This window comes from Marmota monax, unplaced genomic scaffold (assembly GCF_021218885.2).
Source record: "Marmota monax isolate L192 unplaced genomic scaffold, Marmota_monax_Labrador192_F-V1.1 WCK01_AAM20220418_F8-fsc00013, whole genome shotgun sequence".
Taxonomy (NCBI): Eukaryota; Metazoa; Chordata; class Mammalia; order Rodentia; family Sciuridae; genus Marmota; species Marmota monax.
The window spans coordinates 19821039-19840054 of NW_026692202.1; the positions used below are offsets into that span (position 1 = coordinate 19821039).

A 19016-nucleotide genomic window follows, 5' to 3' on the forward strand; every position below is an offset into this window, starting at 1 on the left:
GGACACAGAGACCAATCCACAAAATTACAACTTTCTTATATTTGATAAAGGGGCTAAAAGCATGCAATGGAGGAAGGATAGCATCTTCAACAAATGGTGCTGGGAAAACTGGAAATCCATATGCAATAAAATGAAGATGAACCCCTTTCTCTCGCCATGCATAAAAGTTAATTCAAAATGGATCAAAGAGCTTGATATCAAACCAGAGACTCTGCATCTGATAGAAGAAAACGTTGGCTCCGATCTACATATTGTGGGGTCGGGCTCCAAATTCCTTAATAAGACGCCCATAGCCCAAGAGTTATAACAAGAATAAACAAATGGGACTTACTTAAACTAAAAAGTTTTTTCTCAGCAAAAGAAACAATAAGAGAGGTAAACAGGGAGCCTACATCCTGGGAACAAATTTTTACTCCTCATACTTCAGATAGAGCCCTAATATCCAGAATACACAAAGAACTCAAAAAATTAAACAATAAGATAACAAATAACCCAATCAACAAATGGGCCAAGGACCTGAACAGACACTTTTCAGAGGAGGACATACAATCAATCAATAAGCACATGAAAAAATGCTCACCATCTCTAGCAGTCAGAGAAATGCAAATCAAAACCACCCTAAGATACCATCTCACTCCATTAAGATTGGCAGCCATTATGAAGTCAAACAACAATAAGTGCTGGCGAGGATGTGGGGAAAAGGGTACACTTATACATTGCTGGTGGGACTGCAAATTGGTGCGGCCAGTTTGGAAAGCAGTATGGAGATTCCTGGGAAAGCTGGGAATGGAACCACCATTTGACCCAGCAATCGCCCTTCTCGGACTATTCCCTGAGGACCTTAAAAGAGCGTACTATAGGGATACTGCCACATCAATAATCATAGCAGCACAATTCACAATAGCAAGACTGTGGAACCAACCTAGATGCCCTTCAATAGATGAATGGATAAAAAAAATGTGGCATTTATACACAATGGAGTATTATGCAGCACTAATAAATGACAAAATCATGGAATTAGCAGGGAAATGGATGGCATTAGAGCAGATTATGCTAAGTGAAGCTAGCCAATCCTTAAAAAAAATGTCAAATGTCTTCTTTGATATAATGAGAGCAACTAAGAACAGAGCAGGGAGGAAGAGCATGAGGAAAAGATTAACATTAAACAGAGACGAGTGGTCGGAGGGAAAGGGAGAGAGAAGGGAAATTGTATGGATATGGAAGGAGACCCTCACTGTTACACAAAATTACATATAAGAGGTTGTGAGGGGAAAGGGGGGGGGAAACAAGGGAGAGAATTGAACACCAGTAGATGGGGTAGAGAGGGAAGAGGGGAGGGGAGGGGAGGGGGATAGTAGGGGATAGGAAATGTAGCAGAATACAACTGTCACTAATATGGCATTATGTAAAAATGTGGATGTATAACCTATGTGATTCTGCACTTTGTATTTGGGGTAAAAATGGGAGTTAATAACCCACTTGAATCAAATGTATGAAAGATGATATGTCATGAGCTTTGTAATGTTTTGAACAACCAATTAAAAAAAAAGAAAATAAATGAAAAAAAATAAATCAAATGCATATATATGTATACACATACATATATAATACTGAAATGAACACCAGTTTGTTTTTCACTCATCTTAATATTGTTAGTACTTTTAAGGAAGTCACTGTTTTAATGTAATTAGTTTTCTTATAATTCTTGCAAAATGAATGTTAATTTGTATTTCTTTACTAGAAGTCTATCAGTAGCATTGAGTAAGTACTTATCCCTCTTGTGGCTCCATATACCTTTAAGTATTAATGTCTTCAAAACTTCATTTTGCTGTAAATGAGTAAAATTCAAAGAGTTATCAATATCTGAAGGAAAATAGAATTATCTTGGTGAAAGAAGAACTTTCATCAAGATGATTCAGTGATCAAATCATGTATTTGCAATAAATTTCTCAACATTAGCACCATTGATGTGTTGGACCTGATAATGATTTGATTTACTCTGGGAGCTATCTTATGCATTGTAGGATGGTTAGCAGCATCCTTGTCCCCAAGAAATAACTAGCACTCCTTGTTATCCACTTGATAACTAGTGCTCTGTAGGGTAGTGTTTTTCAAATTGTGGTACAGGAAGAAAAATTAGCACTACCCAGGAAGTTAGAAGTGCATTTTACATCAGATGCACTGATTAGAAACTCTGGGGATGGGAGTTTGTAGTTTGTCTTTTAATAACCTAAGTGGTTCTGAACATGTTCAAGTATGAGAACTACTTACTCTGTGGTAAAGGGTTGTATGTCTTATGTGATAATCCATCATTTGTTGCATTTTGCCTTCACCAACTCTGTCCTTAAAAACTGGGGTCTGAGCTTCTTGGGAAGTTTCATAAAATGACATCAAATTGGGTAACTGGAGGAAAGGAAAGGGCTCTAATATTTCGAACACTATATTATAGATGTTTTACATGTGCATTAAAACAGAGTTTTAATGCTTTAATCACATTTAGATATAATGAGCTATGTGATTTCCTTTTGTTTTTTTCACAGGCTCCTAGAGAGAGGGAAGAATCTTATATGGAGGGAGGAGGAAATACAGGAGAACTAGAAACTGGGAAAAGAAATTACAGAAAATGCTGTCTTAGGCTTAGGAAGATGGATGTTGGATCTTGGAGTTTCAGAAATTTTCAGGTCCACCCTCCCTAGATTAAAAGATAAAGTCTAAATATTAAATATAACAGCAATTACAGAAAATTAAGTGTGTGAAACTTATCATTCAGACCTGTTCATTTATGAGTTTGGTATATGTATGAGAAATAACCTGACAAATACATGAGTCTCTTTCTAGGATGTATTGTAAATTCAGTTGATTTGTTATTCTTATACCCATTTTAGTAACTTTTTAAAATTATAATGAAATTGTTATAATTTGAAATTGATATCTGATAAGGCAACTCTCTGTTTGCTAGGATTTTTTCAAATATTTGTAGATGTTTGGTTTAACATATAAAATTCACAGTTTGTCCAGTTACCCCAAAATTCTTGTATGAATAACTTTGATTTTAGATTAATGTGGAGAAAAGCAATGTGTTTACAATGTTAAATCATCTCAATGAATAAGTTATGGCTCTTTTCAGGTTTTTTTGTTTTCTAATTTTTTTTGTTTATTGCTGTTAGACTAATTTCTAGATATTTATCATTTTCTGTTTATACAGTAAATGGTGTTCTATTTTCTCTTTATTTGGTATTTCTAGTGTATTGTCACACTATTGATTTATTTTAATGATTAAGCTGAAAACTCTTAATTTTAGTAATATGTATTGGTCCAAATCTCTAGTACTGAATAAATGTTGGCTCTGATTGCTTGGAGGAGTGGAAAATATTTCTATTTCCAAGGGAAGTTCTCAACTTGCAAGGAAAGCTAGCTAAATTTTTTCCACTTAAGTATGTTTGTGAGAGATTTCTGTTCGATACCCTTTATTGTTTAATACATGTGTATCTTTAGTAAAGCCTCTTTTGGGGGATATTTAAGGCATTAATGCCTTTTCTCTATCTGTTAAGATTATATCTCCATGCATGTAGTAAATTTCATTGATTTTTTTTTTCTAATGTTGATCCTCCTTGTATTCTTAGGATAAATATTACTTCCTCATGATATATATAAATTTTAAATTATTTCTATTGATCTTGTTGTGACATTTTCTTGAGGATTTCTGCTATCCTCTTAGTTTTCCCTCCCTTCTTTTGTATATTCATAATAATGATGGTAATATAAGTGTGTGAATATATATATATATATATATATATATATATATATATATATATATATATATTTAATTTGTTCTAATTAGTTATACATGATAATAGAATGCATTTTGACATATCATACATAAATGGAGTATAAATTCTCATTCTTCTGGTTGTACATGATGTAGAATCATACCAGTAATGTAATTATATGTACATAGGGTAATAATGTCTGATTCGTTCTACTATCCTGCCTACCCCCATACCCTCTCCCTTCTCTCTCTCTTTTTTTTAATATATATTTTTTAGTTTTTGGCGGACACAACATCTTTGTTTTTATGTGTTGCTGAGGATTGAACCCGGGCCGCATGCATGCCAGGCGAGCGCGCTACCGCTTGAGCCACATCCCCAGCCCCGCCCCTCCTTCTCCTCCCCACCCTTGTTGTGAATTAGCATCTGCATATCAGAAAAAATACTTGGCCATTGGTTTTCGGGGATTGGCTTATTTTACTTAGCATGATATTCTCTAGCTCCATTCATTTACCTGCAAATGTTATAGTTTCATTCTTCTTTAAGGCTGAGTAATGTTCCATTGTATACACATACCACTTTTATGTATCCATTCATCTGTTTAAGGACATCTAGGTTGATTCCACAGTTTAGCTATTGTGAATTAAGATGCTTTAAGCATTGATGTGGCTGTGTCACTGTAGTATGCTGATTTTAAGTCCTTTATTTATAAACTGAGGAGTGGAATAATTTAAGTCGAATGGTGGTTCCATTTCAAGTTTTCTGAGGAATCTCCATACCACTTTCTCTAATGGTTATATCAATTGTTTTCCTACCAGCAATGATGTATGAGTGTATTTTTTGGGGTGGTGGTGGTGTACCGAGGATTGAACTTAGAGGCATTCAACCACTGAGCCACACTCCCAGCCCTATTTTGTATTTTATTTAGAGACAGGTCTCACTGAGGTGCTGAGTACCTTGCCATTACTAAGGCTGGCTTTGAACTCACAATCTTCCTTTGCAGGCTCCTGAGCTGCTGGGATTACAGGTGTGCTACCGAATCTGGCTATTACTTGTATTCTTTTCTTTTTTTCTTAATCTGTTTCTTTTCTCAGATTTTATTCCCACAGATTTCTTTCTCATTGTATCTAACTACATGTTTATAAAGCATAACTTCTTTTCCATAGATTATTTCCCCTTATCCTTCTAGTTTATTTCCTCTCTCCCTAAACATCATCTATTTTTATTTTTCCCTCCCAAGCCATTATATTAAAAAAGAAAGTATTTTTTTTTTTTTCATTTCTGTCCATACATGGTTACAAAGCCTTTCATTTCACATTTCTTTCCTGGAAGACATGAATAATTTTTCCACTTGAGCAAGCACTTACCTACTACCACATCTAAATCCACCTATTTTTTTTTTCTTATCCTTTATATGGTAATTCCTTTGGGGGCAGAAGGGGAGGATTGGGGTAGCTCACTCAATTCCATGTCTCTTGGTATTTTTTTCTCTGCCTTTTCTGTCCACAAAAGTTTCTGTCTTTCCCTCATTCCCACTTTGCTAAACTTTCTTAACACTTGTATACCCACCATTAAAATTACTAGCTTTTAGATTTCTTCCACCAAGGCCATTGTCCTTAACTTTGCATTTTTTCCCTTAATTAGTTATACATGACAGCAGAATCCGTTTCATTTCATTGTACACAAATGGAACAAACTTTTCATTTCTTTGGTTGTACATAACGTAGAGTTGCACCATTTGTGCAGTCGTATATCTACTTAGGGTAATGATGTCCATTTCATTCCACCATCTTATCTACTCTGATATCCCCCTTCCCCCTCCCTTTTGCCCAATCCAGAGTTTCTCCATTCTTGCCATGCCTCCTACTCCCGTTATGGATTAGCATCCACTTATCAGAACATTTGTCCTTTGGTTTTTTGGGATTGGCTTACTTCACTTATCCTGATATTCTCCAGCTCCATCCATTTACCAGCAAATGCCATAATTTTATTTTATTTTAAATGCAGTTTAATATTCCATTGTGTATATATACCACAGTTTTTTTTATCCATTCACTTACTTAATGGCATCTAGGTTGGTTCCACAGTTTAACTATTGTGAATTGAGCTGCTATGAACATTGATGTGGCTGCATCACTGTAGTATGTTGATTTTAAGTCCTTTGGGAATAGATGGAGGAGTGGGATAGCTGGGTTGAATGGTGGTTTCATTCCAAGTTTTCCAAGGAATGTCCATATTGCTTTCCAGATTGGTTGCACCAATTTGCCTTCCCACTAGCAATGTTAGAGTGTGCCTTTCCCCCCACATCCCCGAAAGCAGTTATTGTTGATTATATTCTTGATAATTCCTATTCTGACTGAAGTGAGATGAAATCTCCGTGTAGTTTTTTGGTAAGAAATTATTTATTTATCTTTATGTGGTGCTTACAATCAAAACCAATGCCTCACACATGCTAGGCAAGCACTCTGCCACTGATCTACAGCCCCACCCCTCTTTGTAGTTTTAATCTGCATTTCTCTCATTGCTAGAGATGTTGAACATCTTTTCATATATTTGCCAGCTGATTGTATTTCTTCTGTGAAGTGTCTGTTCAGTTCCTTTGCCTATTTATTAATTAAGTTATTTGTTTTTCTGGTGTTAATGTTTTTGAATTCTTTATATATCCTGGAGATTAATGCTCTATCTGATGTGCAGGTGGCAAGGATTTCTCTCCCATTATGTAGACTCTCTCTTCACAATTCTTGATTGTTTCCTTTGCTGTGAAAAAGGTTTTTAGTTTTTTTACATCCCATTTGTGGATTCTTGATTTTACTACTTGTGTGTTAGGAGTCTTGTTAAGGAAGTTAGTTCCTAAGCAACATCATGTAGATTTGGACCTACTTTTTCTTCTATTAGGCCCATTCTCTCACATTTTCTAAAAGAACTATTAAACTTTTTTCAGTGCAAATTTATCAGGTTCACTTTTTACTTAAAGGGAATCTTTCTGAGTGCTCCATCCTCTTAGTCTTACTGCATTACCCCCCCCCCTTTTTTTTTTCCATATAATTCCACTTTACTGTCTCATCCTGGAAATTCCATTACTTTTCTTTGCTGATTGATCCCCCACTTCTTGAACTGTTTGTTTTCTGCTTTCTTAGTTTGAGTGACCTTGCATATCAGATGTGATGTCACTATTCCTTATATGATTTTCAGAAATTTCTAGAAGTTTTAGATTTACTCTTAGTTTATATATTTTGTTTTATCCTTTTCTTCTATGGCATTGCTATCCTTTTTAGAGAGACACATTTATTTTTCTGGCTATAACTGTTGTGGACTCCCAAATCAGCTTTCAACCCAAATCTTTTATTTCATCTTTAATATCTCTTCACAGTATGCATTTAAAAAGGATATTGTGTTTAAATGATCACTAAACTTTGTTAAGTGGCGTATCACTTTGTCGTTTTGGACTATTTTGTTTTTAATTGTGTCAGATTGGGTTCATATTGTTTATATATAAAAGCTTCTTAATTGCTCTTATGTGTACTATCTTTCCAGTCCTTATAAAATTACATTTTGAAAAAGCCTTACTTGGGGGAGACCAAGACTGAATGATAGAAAGGAGACCAGTGATGACTGTCAGAAATACAGTTATGCATTTCATGAGGATGTTTCAACCAATGAAAGATTGTGTAGAAGATTGGTCCCATAAGATTATATTGCCTAGTGGTGTCCTAATCATCTTAGTTTGTGTAAATATAGTCTGTGATATTTGTGTACATACAGAATTGCTTTGTGACCCATTTCTAAGAATTGTTTCCATTCTTAAGCAGTTCATGACTATATGATGCAAACCACAAATGTGAGCTACATATATACTTCAAATTTTTTCAGTAAGCCCCACTAAAAAAATTAAAAAGAAACCAATGAAATTATTTTAACGGTATATATTTATGTAACCTACTATGTAAAAAATTATCATTTAAACATTTACTCAATATAGAAGTTGTTATTTTCTTACTAGGTATTTGAAATCCAGGAAGAATTTTGCACTTGCACCACATCTCGGACTTGTTAATTTTCATGTGCTTAATGGCCTTAATGGCCATATGTGTATGGCCATAGGTATGGGCATAGGTATGTTGACTTCTCATGTTCCCTTTCTTATGTATGTTCATGGCATTTTTATGTAATTTATTTGTTGTCTTCAACTTTTCTAATTCTCTATGTAATAATGTTTTTCTTTATTTTCCAACTGATAGGACAAAATAAGATTATATTTCCCTATTATTTAAATGAAATAGCTCCACCCCTTATTCTTCAACTCTTTCCAAATTGTAGTATATAATAATATTGCATGAATCCCTTTTGTACTTTTTATGTTCCTCCTTTTTAAAATTGCATTCTTGGATTTTAAACTAAATCCAGTCAAAGAGTCCTCATTCCACTCTCTAGGTTCTCTGATGTTATTTGATCTCATTTTGAGGCTACTAGTCCAAAAAGTGTAACATTGTGACTAAAAAGAGAAACAGTTTGGGTCTCAGTGAGATCTTGGCTTCCTCTACATATTCAGTCTCTTCTTTGCTTCCTGTTACATGGGATTTATTGGTGAGTACTCTGCTTTTGTAAAGCCCAAAGTAATGTCCTTTTCCATCTTCTGATTGAACAGTTGTTACTTAATTGCCAAATATATTTTGAATTAAAATACACTTACATGATTATTCTCACAGCAAAAACCATCTTCTTCAAGATGCATTGTTATTGTCTTACATTAGAAAAGGAAGTTAACTACCACCTCACAGATATCTGCTGGTTAGGTTTCTGTCTCACAATAACACTGGTTTTCTTTAAGATATTTAGTTCTTTCTTATTTCTCTTTAAATGTATAGTGTCTAGGATAGAGTTTTTTGGTTCAGTAGGTCTTGGAAAATGTTTGTTAAAGGAGTGGAAATTCATTTTTCTATGTTTTCCCTTAACCTTTCAGATTTAACTGCTTTTATATTTTTACCAAGTTAGGCAAACAACTTTTAAATTGATTGCTGTCTTCCTTGCTACACATGCATATATATAATCTATCATGCTGTGTCTGTTTTCCTTCAAGAAATTTGTTACCTTCTTTAAATTCCTATTTGTTTTCTTGCAGAATCCATATACCCCATCTTCCTGAAATAATACCATCAGCTTTGCCCTTTGCACATTTTCCTGAGAGACTTCCCAGTGATTTAGCATTGGTCTGTGGTTACAATAAGCCACTAAATATTTCTTTGATTCTCCTGTTCTTCAACTGGAAAATATAGAGGATATAACAGTTTAGCTTTGAAATTTCTGTGATGATCATATGATGATGAATGTGCATGAATATTAATCAATACTTAAGAATTCCTTTTTCCTGCCAGTATCTGGTGAAAATGCATTGAGTAATGAATTTTTAATAACAGAAGGAGGGAACTCTTCTTATTTTACTTTCCTAAAGATAATATATTGCTTAAGTGGAAATTTAGATGATTAAAATAGATAAAATATATTTCTTAAAAAGTTTGATGATATGAAGATTATGTGACTATATTCCTATTAATTTTTTCTCCTAACATCACTCATTTCTTTAGAATTTTCATGTTTATATACTTTACTTTCTAAATTGTTAAGATTATACAGTGTATGGAATGGCTCTGAAAAATATCACATTTTATTTACCAGTGGACATTTTCAGTTTCTTCCAATAATAGTAATTTATCAAACAGATTTGTTTATATTCATGAAACACTCATTTTCTTAGAAAAGATGTTTTAAACTGCCTATTTTTGTTAAAATTTAATTGATGGCAGAGGATTATACTGGGCTTCTTATTAGTCTGTTGTTCTTTTTAAAAATTTTCCATGAAATTTTAATGATTTAGTCTTTGTTTCTTGACATGTTGCATTTGTAATTACAGTTTCTTAGGATCATTTTCTGATTTTTTCAAAGCTCACTTTGCCAACTTTAATTCTCTTAATTTTTACCAGTGTTGTATACCTTTTCTTGGGTTCATGGTGTGTTATTTATTTGGGTTTCACCATTAGTGAAATAGCATCTTGCTATACCAAGGGTGTGGTATGTAGACACATTCTCATTCTATTTAATTCAATGGTTCTTTTACATTCCTACCATATCTCTGTCAAACCTTGTAAAGATATTCTAATATAGGTCTATATTAACTATGCTATCCAGAATAGGTTCCAATTTAGCATGAATCCATTCAGGACAAGTAGTAGACATTTCCCACCCTTACATGTAAAATTTCTCATATTCAATTCTGTAGCTTTTGTTATTTTAAAATTTCTTGCAGAATCCAAACACCCTATCTTTTGGTATCGTAGTTTTGATCTCAGATTCTCTGGCATGGGCTAATTTTTCTAATTTGTACTTACTGTGTTTTTGTTTTAAATGCCATCACTACAACAGTACATTCTACTTTTAGACTTTCGATTTGCCAAAGACCCAGGTTGAGATTCTACTTATATCTTACACAGAAATTTCTATCTCTTAAAAAAAGAGAATACACATACGCATACATATATACACATACGTATACATCTATTAGTTTTCATTAAAACGTGATCTAGAATGACAGTATCATATATTACTATGATATAATAAAGCAGAATTTAAGATATTTTGTAGTAATTTTTGACTAATGAATTCTCTTAATGGCTTTAAAAGAAGGAATACTTAAAAGTTTTCTCATCTAATTCTTTGGAATTAAAGTCATTGTGCTTATACATTGTCATCGAGTTCCTTTTCTTTACCAGGTAAAATTTTTTTTTTTTTTTTTGATTGCTATTACATATTCAAAGGAAACACCTTAATTTTCCTTTTCAGCAGCCCTACATCTTCTGTGTAAAGAAGCCAGAAGAGAGTTGATTACAGACAGGTGTAGCTTCCAGTGGTGAGAGGATACATAATTATAGTTGATCCAGGGACAAGAAATTAAATGACATTGCCTCATACAATGAGAAACTTAGTCCCATTCTGTTTTTATTTTCTTATATAAGGGGAAAATCTTATTTCTAGTTTTTGATATCTGTGACCTTTTTCAACAAAACAATAGGCCTATTTTTAATTTATTCCATAAGCAGCATATCTTCTGTAATTACTATCATTAATTTTCATTGTATCTAATTTTAGGAGTAATTATTATTTAGGATAAGCAATACCATTTTCTATTTATGATATAAATGGTATACCATTTGGTTTAAGTTGCCATTTACAAATATATGTTTTATATTTTAGACTGAATTAATTTAAAGAAAGTAGTAGATAAGTAGTAATACAGGTGGTATTTAGATATGGCAGAAATCATGAGTGTTACATAGGAAATAAAAAAAAATTTTTCTTAAAGAACTAGGAATTTAACCCAGGGTCACTCTACCCTGATCCATACCTCATATCCCTTTTTATTTTTTATTTTGAGACACCGTCTTGCTCAATTGCCCTGGCTGCATTAAAACTTGTGATCCTCTGTCTCAGCTTCCCGAGTAGTTGGCATCACAAGCATGTGACTGTACCTGCCTGAGAGATTAAAATTTAGACAACACTGTAGTGTTAGTTATTATATTAGTTTCCTGTGGCTGCTTTGACATATTACCAAAAACATGGTGGATTAAAACAACATACATTTATTTTCTTTTGGTTCTGAAGGTAGAAATCTAAAATCAGTTTCACTAAGTTGATATCAAGGCATTAGCAGGGCCATGCTTCCTCTGAAGGCTATAGGGGGGAAAACATTTGCTTTCCTTTTATAGCTTCTAGAAACTGTATTTTTTTGCATTTCTTGGCTTGTGATCCCATCTTGCATCTTCAAAGCCAGGAATGTAATATCTTGCTTCAGCAGCCACATTACCATCTTCTATGTCAAATCTCCCTTTACCTTCCTCATGTAAAGGTGACATTTAGGACTTATCTGGATAATCCAAGATAATCACCCCATCTAAAGACCCTTGATTTAATCATACACATAAAGTTTGCCATGTAAGTTTTTTGAATATCTTAAGGAGGCCTACCACTGATTTCAGTTTAATATGACATAGCCAAATAATAACTGTAGACCCTAAAGACCAGTGTGACTTCTGATTTCATCTTTGTATTCAAAGCAGGTTCTAAATGAAAAGTTTAGGACCCCTGATCAGACCAGATACTTTTAATGTAAAATTTATCAACATTTAAGAATCTTTCTTCTGGGAAAGTGTATAACTTTTTGATAAACTTAGTTTTAGTAATTAAGTACAGGGTAAGTCATACATAAACTTATGAAAAAAATACAGTTTATTGGAGGTAACCTTATTTAAAAAAAATGTTAAAGGGTATATAAATTTTGGCCTTTTAAGTTGGGAGATAGCCATCCAAATGCTAGCATCTATGTTTCTTTTCTCTGGAATTCTTCCCTGGCTATCAATATTCATGGAGCAGAGAAGTTACAGTAGATGAACTTTCACTTTACCTTCTAGTTTAAAGATCTAGACTGATGCTTCCAGCCTTTAGTGTTTTTGTATAATAAACATAATCTCTTACTCTTTACCAAGTGTGCAGGAGAGAACCTAGAGATTTAGTGCTCCTGAAATAGATTTTCACCAGACTTCTATTTTCAATGTCATATGTCACTCTGACAGCCCCTCTCGGTTATTTGATCCTTATATTACTTGATTGGACGTGCAGTACTGCAGTGTGCATAAATTGCTTGCACTGGCATCCTTTTTTAAAATATTTTATTTTTTAGTTGTGTATGTACTCAGTGCCTTTATTTGTTTTTATGTGGTGCTAATATTGAACCCAGTGCCTCACAGTTGTGAGGCAAGTGCACTACCACTGAGCTACAACTCCAGCCTATGTATGCACTGGCATCCTTTTAAAAGTTTTTTTCAAGCACTTAGTATTCACTATCCTTCTTGGCCTTAAACTCTATTCCATCTACTTTCTAGCTTTCAAAAATATATTAACATTTTTTTCCTGCTATTGTCAGGTCTCCTTCTTTCTTTTTCCTTTTCTGTAGATATCTTTTAATTTGTTATCTCATTTTAGTGAGATTTCAAATCAAAGTGGATATAAATGCATGTGCTTAATCTATCACACTTACCAGAAAATCCTCCAAAGTTTCTCACACTGTAGTTGTCTTTCAGTAATTCAACTAAATCAAGAAAGGGACTGTTTTAAGTAATCAGCCTAGCATTGTGAGTCTGTCTAAAGTGGAAAAGTCCTGATGAAGAGCAGGCAAAGATTGATTTTAACTCATTCTCCATTCCTTGGCACCACAGAAATATTCCACAGGCAAATGAATGGTGAAGGATGAAGAGGATTCCTTGTGCATCTATTTGTAAAAAAATTCCTTCACCAAAATGTGTTTGGTGCCGGTAACTTAAAAGTTAACAGCAAGTTAACTCTTCTATGTTACATTAATAATAATGAATGAATTAAGTAAAAGGTAGAAGATGTTAGTATTGTTTTGAAAATGTTCTGAATCCTGGAAAAATATTGAAAATAATGATAAAGACATTATATTAAAGTGATAATTCTGTTCAGAGTTAACCCCCCAAAATGAGCTTAGAAGCAAATGTGTGTTTACCTTCTGATTTTATATTCTATTTTTAGAGATGTACCTAGAATGTCACATAGTTTACTTACTACTTTTAGAAGAAAAAAGGGAAGGGGTAGCCCATCACTGATTTATTAAAAAAATAAAGCTTAGAATATTTCTATGTGTTTGTATAGAAATGTACCATTATCTGATTTTGATTAAAACACAGAGCAGCCATTAATAATCATCACGAAAGCTCTGATTCAAACAAAATGAATGAAATTGCATTGACAGAAGTATAGAATATCAGAGCTGAAAAAAGCACCTTCAGGATTTTCTAGTCTACTGATTTCCAATCTCTAGAATAATCTCTAGAATTCTAGGTTTCTGTGAACTGCCTCATGGGTACCACATGAAGGCATAGGTATTTTGCTCATATCACAGTGGCTTAGATTTTACTTGATATTACTTTTATGTTTTGTAATTCTTGATAAAATTATATTTTGAAAAGGGCTTTGCCTGATAAGTAAATGATGTTAAAGCAGTATGTTTTTTGAGAAGTTTCCATTGAAAAATCAAGATAATTTCTCAGATTTGGTTTTCACTGATTCTCTAGTGTTAGTTTGTAATATTGTCCGTTCTTTCTTGAAATACTATTTTCTATGACTTCTGTGGCATCACATGGTCCTGATTCTCTTCTAGTTTTTTGCCTTTTCTGTCTCAATTCAAGCACTTCATTCTTTTCTGGTCATTGAAGTTTAGAGTTTTTTGAAGCTTGGGGCCCTGGGACCTTCATTCTTTCTCATGTTCTACTCTTCCTCTAGGAATCTCATTCACACCCATAATGTCTGATTGCCTACCTTGATATTGCTACAAGAAACACCAGAAACTTAATATATTTTAAAGCTGAACTCTTTTCTACTCCCAAAACTATCAAGTAAGCAAACAAACAAACAAACAAAGTAAGTAAGTAACTAACTATATAGCCTGGTTCTTTTCTACCTTAGTTACCTATATCAGAAATACAGTTGCCATCTTTGTCACTTTCTCCTTTCCCCATCTCAAGTCTTGGTGTCTCTTAAAAGCATCCCTTTTATCACCATTGCCACTGTTAAAACACTAATTCAATTTGTCTTCCTTCATTGCCTCTTGCCTAGAAAATTGCAATGGTATTCTAATCCATCTTGCAACACCTACTCCTGTATCCTTCAAGTCTTCATTCTATACCCAGAGTGATCTTTCTTAAACTATAGTACTTTCTGTTTATTTTCAGGTTGGGGACCAAAATTAAATTTAAAGTCAAGTTTCTTTTTTTCCTTCCCCCCCTCCCCTCCTCTTCTCCCTCCTCCTCCCCCTCCCCCTCCCTCTCCCCCTCCTCCTCCTTCTTCGTAGAAGGGTTTGCTGATGATTGAACTTGGACCTTACACGTGCTAAGCATGCACTATACTGTTGAGTTACACTCTCAGCCCCCATATTTTTTTTCTTTATTATCTGCTGCTATTTGGTTTTCCCTGTGTTTAACAACTTTATAAAAAAATAACTTTAATATTTTTAAATTTAAAGGTGGCTTAATTGTATAATTCATAAATGATCTATCTTCGTTTGATGTATTTTGTATGCTATAACTAAATACCAGAAACTCAAGTGGTTAATAAATCACAGATTTTTATTTTTTACAATTCTGGAGGCTGAAAAGTACAAGATCAAGGTGTGCACAGATTAAGCATTTAGTGAGGACCCACCTCTTGGTTCACAGAGGGCCATCCTCTCAATGTTGCATACAAAGGAACTCCTCCTCCTCCTCCTCCTCCTCCTCCTCCTCCTCCTCCTCCTCCCCCTCTTCTTCTTCTCCTCTTTCTCCTCCTCCTCCTCCTCCTCCTCCTCCCCCTCTTCTTCTTCTCCTCTTTCTCCTCCTCCTCCTCCTCCTCCCTCCTTCTCTCCCTCCTCCTCCTCCTCCTCCCTCCTCCTCCCTTCTCCCTCCTTCCTCCTCCCTCTTCCTCCCTTCTCCTTCCTTCCTCCCCCCCCTCCTCCTCCAAAAACTAACACCATCATGAGCAGCTTCATGATCTAATGTTTTCCCAAAAGACTTTGTCTTCTAATACCATCACATTGGGGTTGGATTTCTACTATATGAATTTTGGGGGCAAACAAACATTCATTCTGCCACATAGTGTTTTTTAAGAAATTTGAAATGTAAGCTGGATGTGACAAAATATTTAAACATTTTGAGAAATCAAAGTTGGTATTTTCTTTAAAAGAAAATAATTAGCTTCTTATTTTCAGTACAAACTGTATTCTTTTGGTTCAGGTCTTCATCAAACTGAAATGATTATTTTTTAAAAAGAGCCACTTTTAAATTGAATTTTCTGTCTCATTTCCAGTATATATCATAAATCAAATAGGTTTTATTAGACTCCTTTATTTATATGGTTTTCAGTTCTGTAATTTCATTGCCATTTTGAATTGCTTATTTTTTGTGGTTTGTTTCTTTAAAATGAATAACATTTAAATGTCTGTTATAGGTAGTAGATATTATACTTGATAGCTATTAGGTGATTTAATTTATAAAGTTGATAACAACATTAAATCTTATTTGCCATCTTTTACAAGAGGATTTTAATGGTGATTTATGTAGCATATTAGCTTTTTACTTTTGGTAATAACTGATTAATTTTTAGCCTTTTAAGGATCATGTTTGATTTTACTTTTATCATCTGGGGACACTTATGTTTCCAGACAAGGATTTTTATGCTATTTATAATCCATCACTTATTGTTATATTATGTGCATGTACAAATATGCAACCAAAAAATCCCACCATTATGTATAGCTATAATGCAGCAATAAAAATGTGGGAAAGTAATCTACTACTATGAAATGTGAATAATTATATATGGTGGATTGCATAATTGAGATAAGGATAGAAATATTTTAAGTATTTTTGCTTTATTTTTAGAAAAGTTACTTTTTAAAAAGATGTACCAGTAAAACATATAATTGTTTCTAGGTTGAGTTTAGAGTATTTACTCTCAAGCAGTGGTGATATAATTGTTTTTTAATATTTTCATCACTATTTTGATTTTTCTCTAAGATGGGTCAGATTGTTCTTATATCTCAGGCATTAATCAGTTTGCATGTAAATTTAGAGTCAGCTTTGGTTTTAATATTTCATTCTTGTGAAATATTAATATTTTTATGAAATCTCTACTTCTGTCATGTATATTGACTATTATGGATAGATTGTAAAATGAAAATTGGAATTAGTCTAATGCCTTGTCTTGAAGTACATGACGAATTAGAGTGGCTTTCTCTGTAGCAGGGATGGTGTTACCATGGTGAGAGCTTCTGTTTCCATGACATTTGCTTGCATATTTTGATAGGTCTTCAATTGAAGAAGGGCTCTCTTTCCTGGCAGACTGGGAAAGTGTCATCCTATCTTTTCCCAAAATGTGTTATTTTTTATTGAAAAATATAATAATTTCCAAGGAATTGTAATAGTGAAGTGCCAAAAAGGAAAATATGTTTTGTTTATTTAAAATCTTTTTTCTTATTCAACTTTTAGAGCACAGCAATATTTCCTTAGCCCGCTTTGTGTAGGATGAAGAATATCATTTTCTAGTTTTCTTAATAAATAAAATATGTTTTCCAGTGTATTTTGACAAAGAGCTACAGATGATAAATTTCTAATCATTCTTGGCTGGGTAAAGGTATATAATTTTACTGTAAAATTAAAAGGAATTGCTAATGATGATAGATTGATGGAAGAGAAAGGGAAAACTAATTGAAATAAGAATTTCACACAAATGAAAGAATCATTAAATTCTTCGAAGTTAAAAATTGAATACAAAATCATTTTTTATAAAAATGATACCTATTAAACAATGAATTTGGGATAGTTCTTTTTGCTGATAACATTTAATGTTGAAACATTAGTGATAGTTTCAAAAATTTGTGTTTATAGTGGTATATTTTTAATCTTTTATTAGTTACTACATGATCCAGAAATTATAACATGTATTAAAATTACAGAAGTTTTCCTCTCATACTTCCTCCCTTCCAGTTAGTTTTTTTTTAATCTATCCTTCCATGGTTTCTTTATGCATTTATAAGCTTACATTCTTGTTCCTTTTCTACTTTCCAAAAAGGGCAGCATATTATTTTGTACTTTTTTTTTCAAAAAATTTTCCATGTATGTTTTATTAGTTCTCTAATGGTAACATCTGGGGGCACAAAAGAATCATAGCAAAAAATGGAACTTATTGACATCCCCTATTCCTCATCTTGTAACTTCCAAATTTTAGAAGGAAATATTTAAAAGGATACATTTTGCCAATTTAAAGTGAGAAAATGGATTTTTCCTTTATTGTTAAAGTTCAGAACTTTAGTGGCTCTTTCTATTGGTAGACCATTTTGTTTTTAAAAGCTGATACTGAAATAGTCTGTAAATGTATTTATTTACATAAATTGTTCTTTCTGCCTTAGACGGTTTTCTTTTTTTTCTGTGTTGCTCCCATTCTTTTTGAATATTCTGTTAGGTATGCTTCCTTGGGGAAACCTGGTCTGACAGGTGAACATGACTATTCCCAAGGCAGTTGCCACCATTATTGTTTTTTAGTTATGTTTAAAACTTCTATTTCCTTCACTAGACTGTAAGTATTATGAAGGCAGTGACTGTGTCATTTACAGTAATACTTTTAGTACCTATAAAAATAGGTTCTCAGGGATGAATATTTAGTACTGTGTTTTACATTAAGCATTCTGAATGTCTTTGTTCCTCCATTTTGCTATACTTTCTCTTGTACCTGTTTACCCTCATCTTTTTTGCCTTTATAATTCTCAGCTTAAAATATATTTCCTCTGGGAGGCTTCTATTGATTTTTCTGATTATATTTCTCATGCTGTCATAGCATGCTGAATGAACTTCATATTTTGTTAAGTTCTTCACAATTGATTGTAACTGTTTAATTTTTCTGAAATTTTGCCTTGTCTTTATTTCTCTGGTCTCTAGCACAGAAGTTGACGTAGACCTAGTAGTTGATTGGTAGATATTTTGGGGCAGGGGGAATGGATGCTTACTTCAGGCCAGGGGATGATTTTACTTTTGACAGCATTTTTGGTTATCATTACTGTGGGGGTGATAGTTGTTGCTACTGGGAATCCCATAAAGGCCAAGGATGCATTAAAACCTAAAGTGCACAGAACAGTCCTTACAATGAAGATTTACCTGGCCTGATGTCAGTGTATTACTGTTGAAGAACCCTGCCATAGACTTGGATTTAGTTCTCACACCATCTTCATATTATCTTAGACTTATAGGATCATAAATTTTTAGAGCTTTTGAATTTACTGCAACAGAGGATACCATAACATTTTTTCTTTTAAATTCTTTATTTTGTGACATTTTTGACTGTACAAATTGTATATATTTAAGGTATATGATTTGATATTTTCATTTCACAAAGATGAAATAATTACCACATACTAGCTAATTAACATATCATAGATACTATTTTTGGACTCTTTGGCCAACTTTATCTCTTCACTTACCTCCAGCTCCTGGGAACCACCACCCTATTCTCTACTTTCATAAGTTTGACTATTTTAGATTCCACATGTGAGAGCATGTAATATTTCTCATTCTGTGTTTTGCTTGTTTTGCTGAGCATAATGTTCTCTAGCTCTATCTATGTTGCTGCAAGTGGTAGGGGTTCCTTTGTTTTAAAGAC

At 33.4% G+C, this 19016-nt stretch overlaps 1 protein-coding gene across 2 annotated transcripts in view; it reads left to right on the plus strand.

Annotated features, from left to right (window-relative positions):
- Nucleotides 1-19016, plus strand: part of Rngtt (RNA guanylyltransferase and 5'-phosphatase) — a 234044-nt gene that overhangs the window by 108920 nt on the left and 106108 nt on the right. The gene's annotated exons all lie outside the window — the stretch shown is intronic.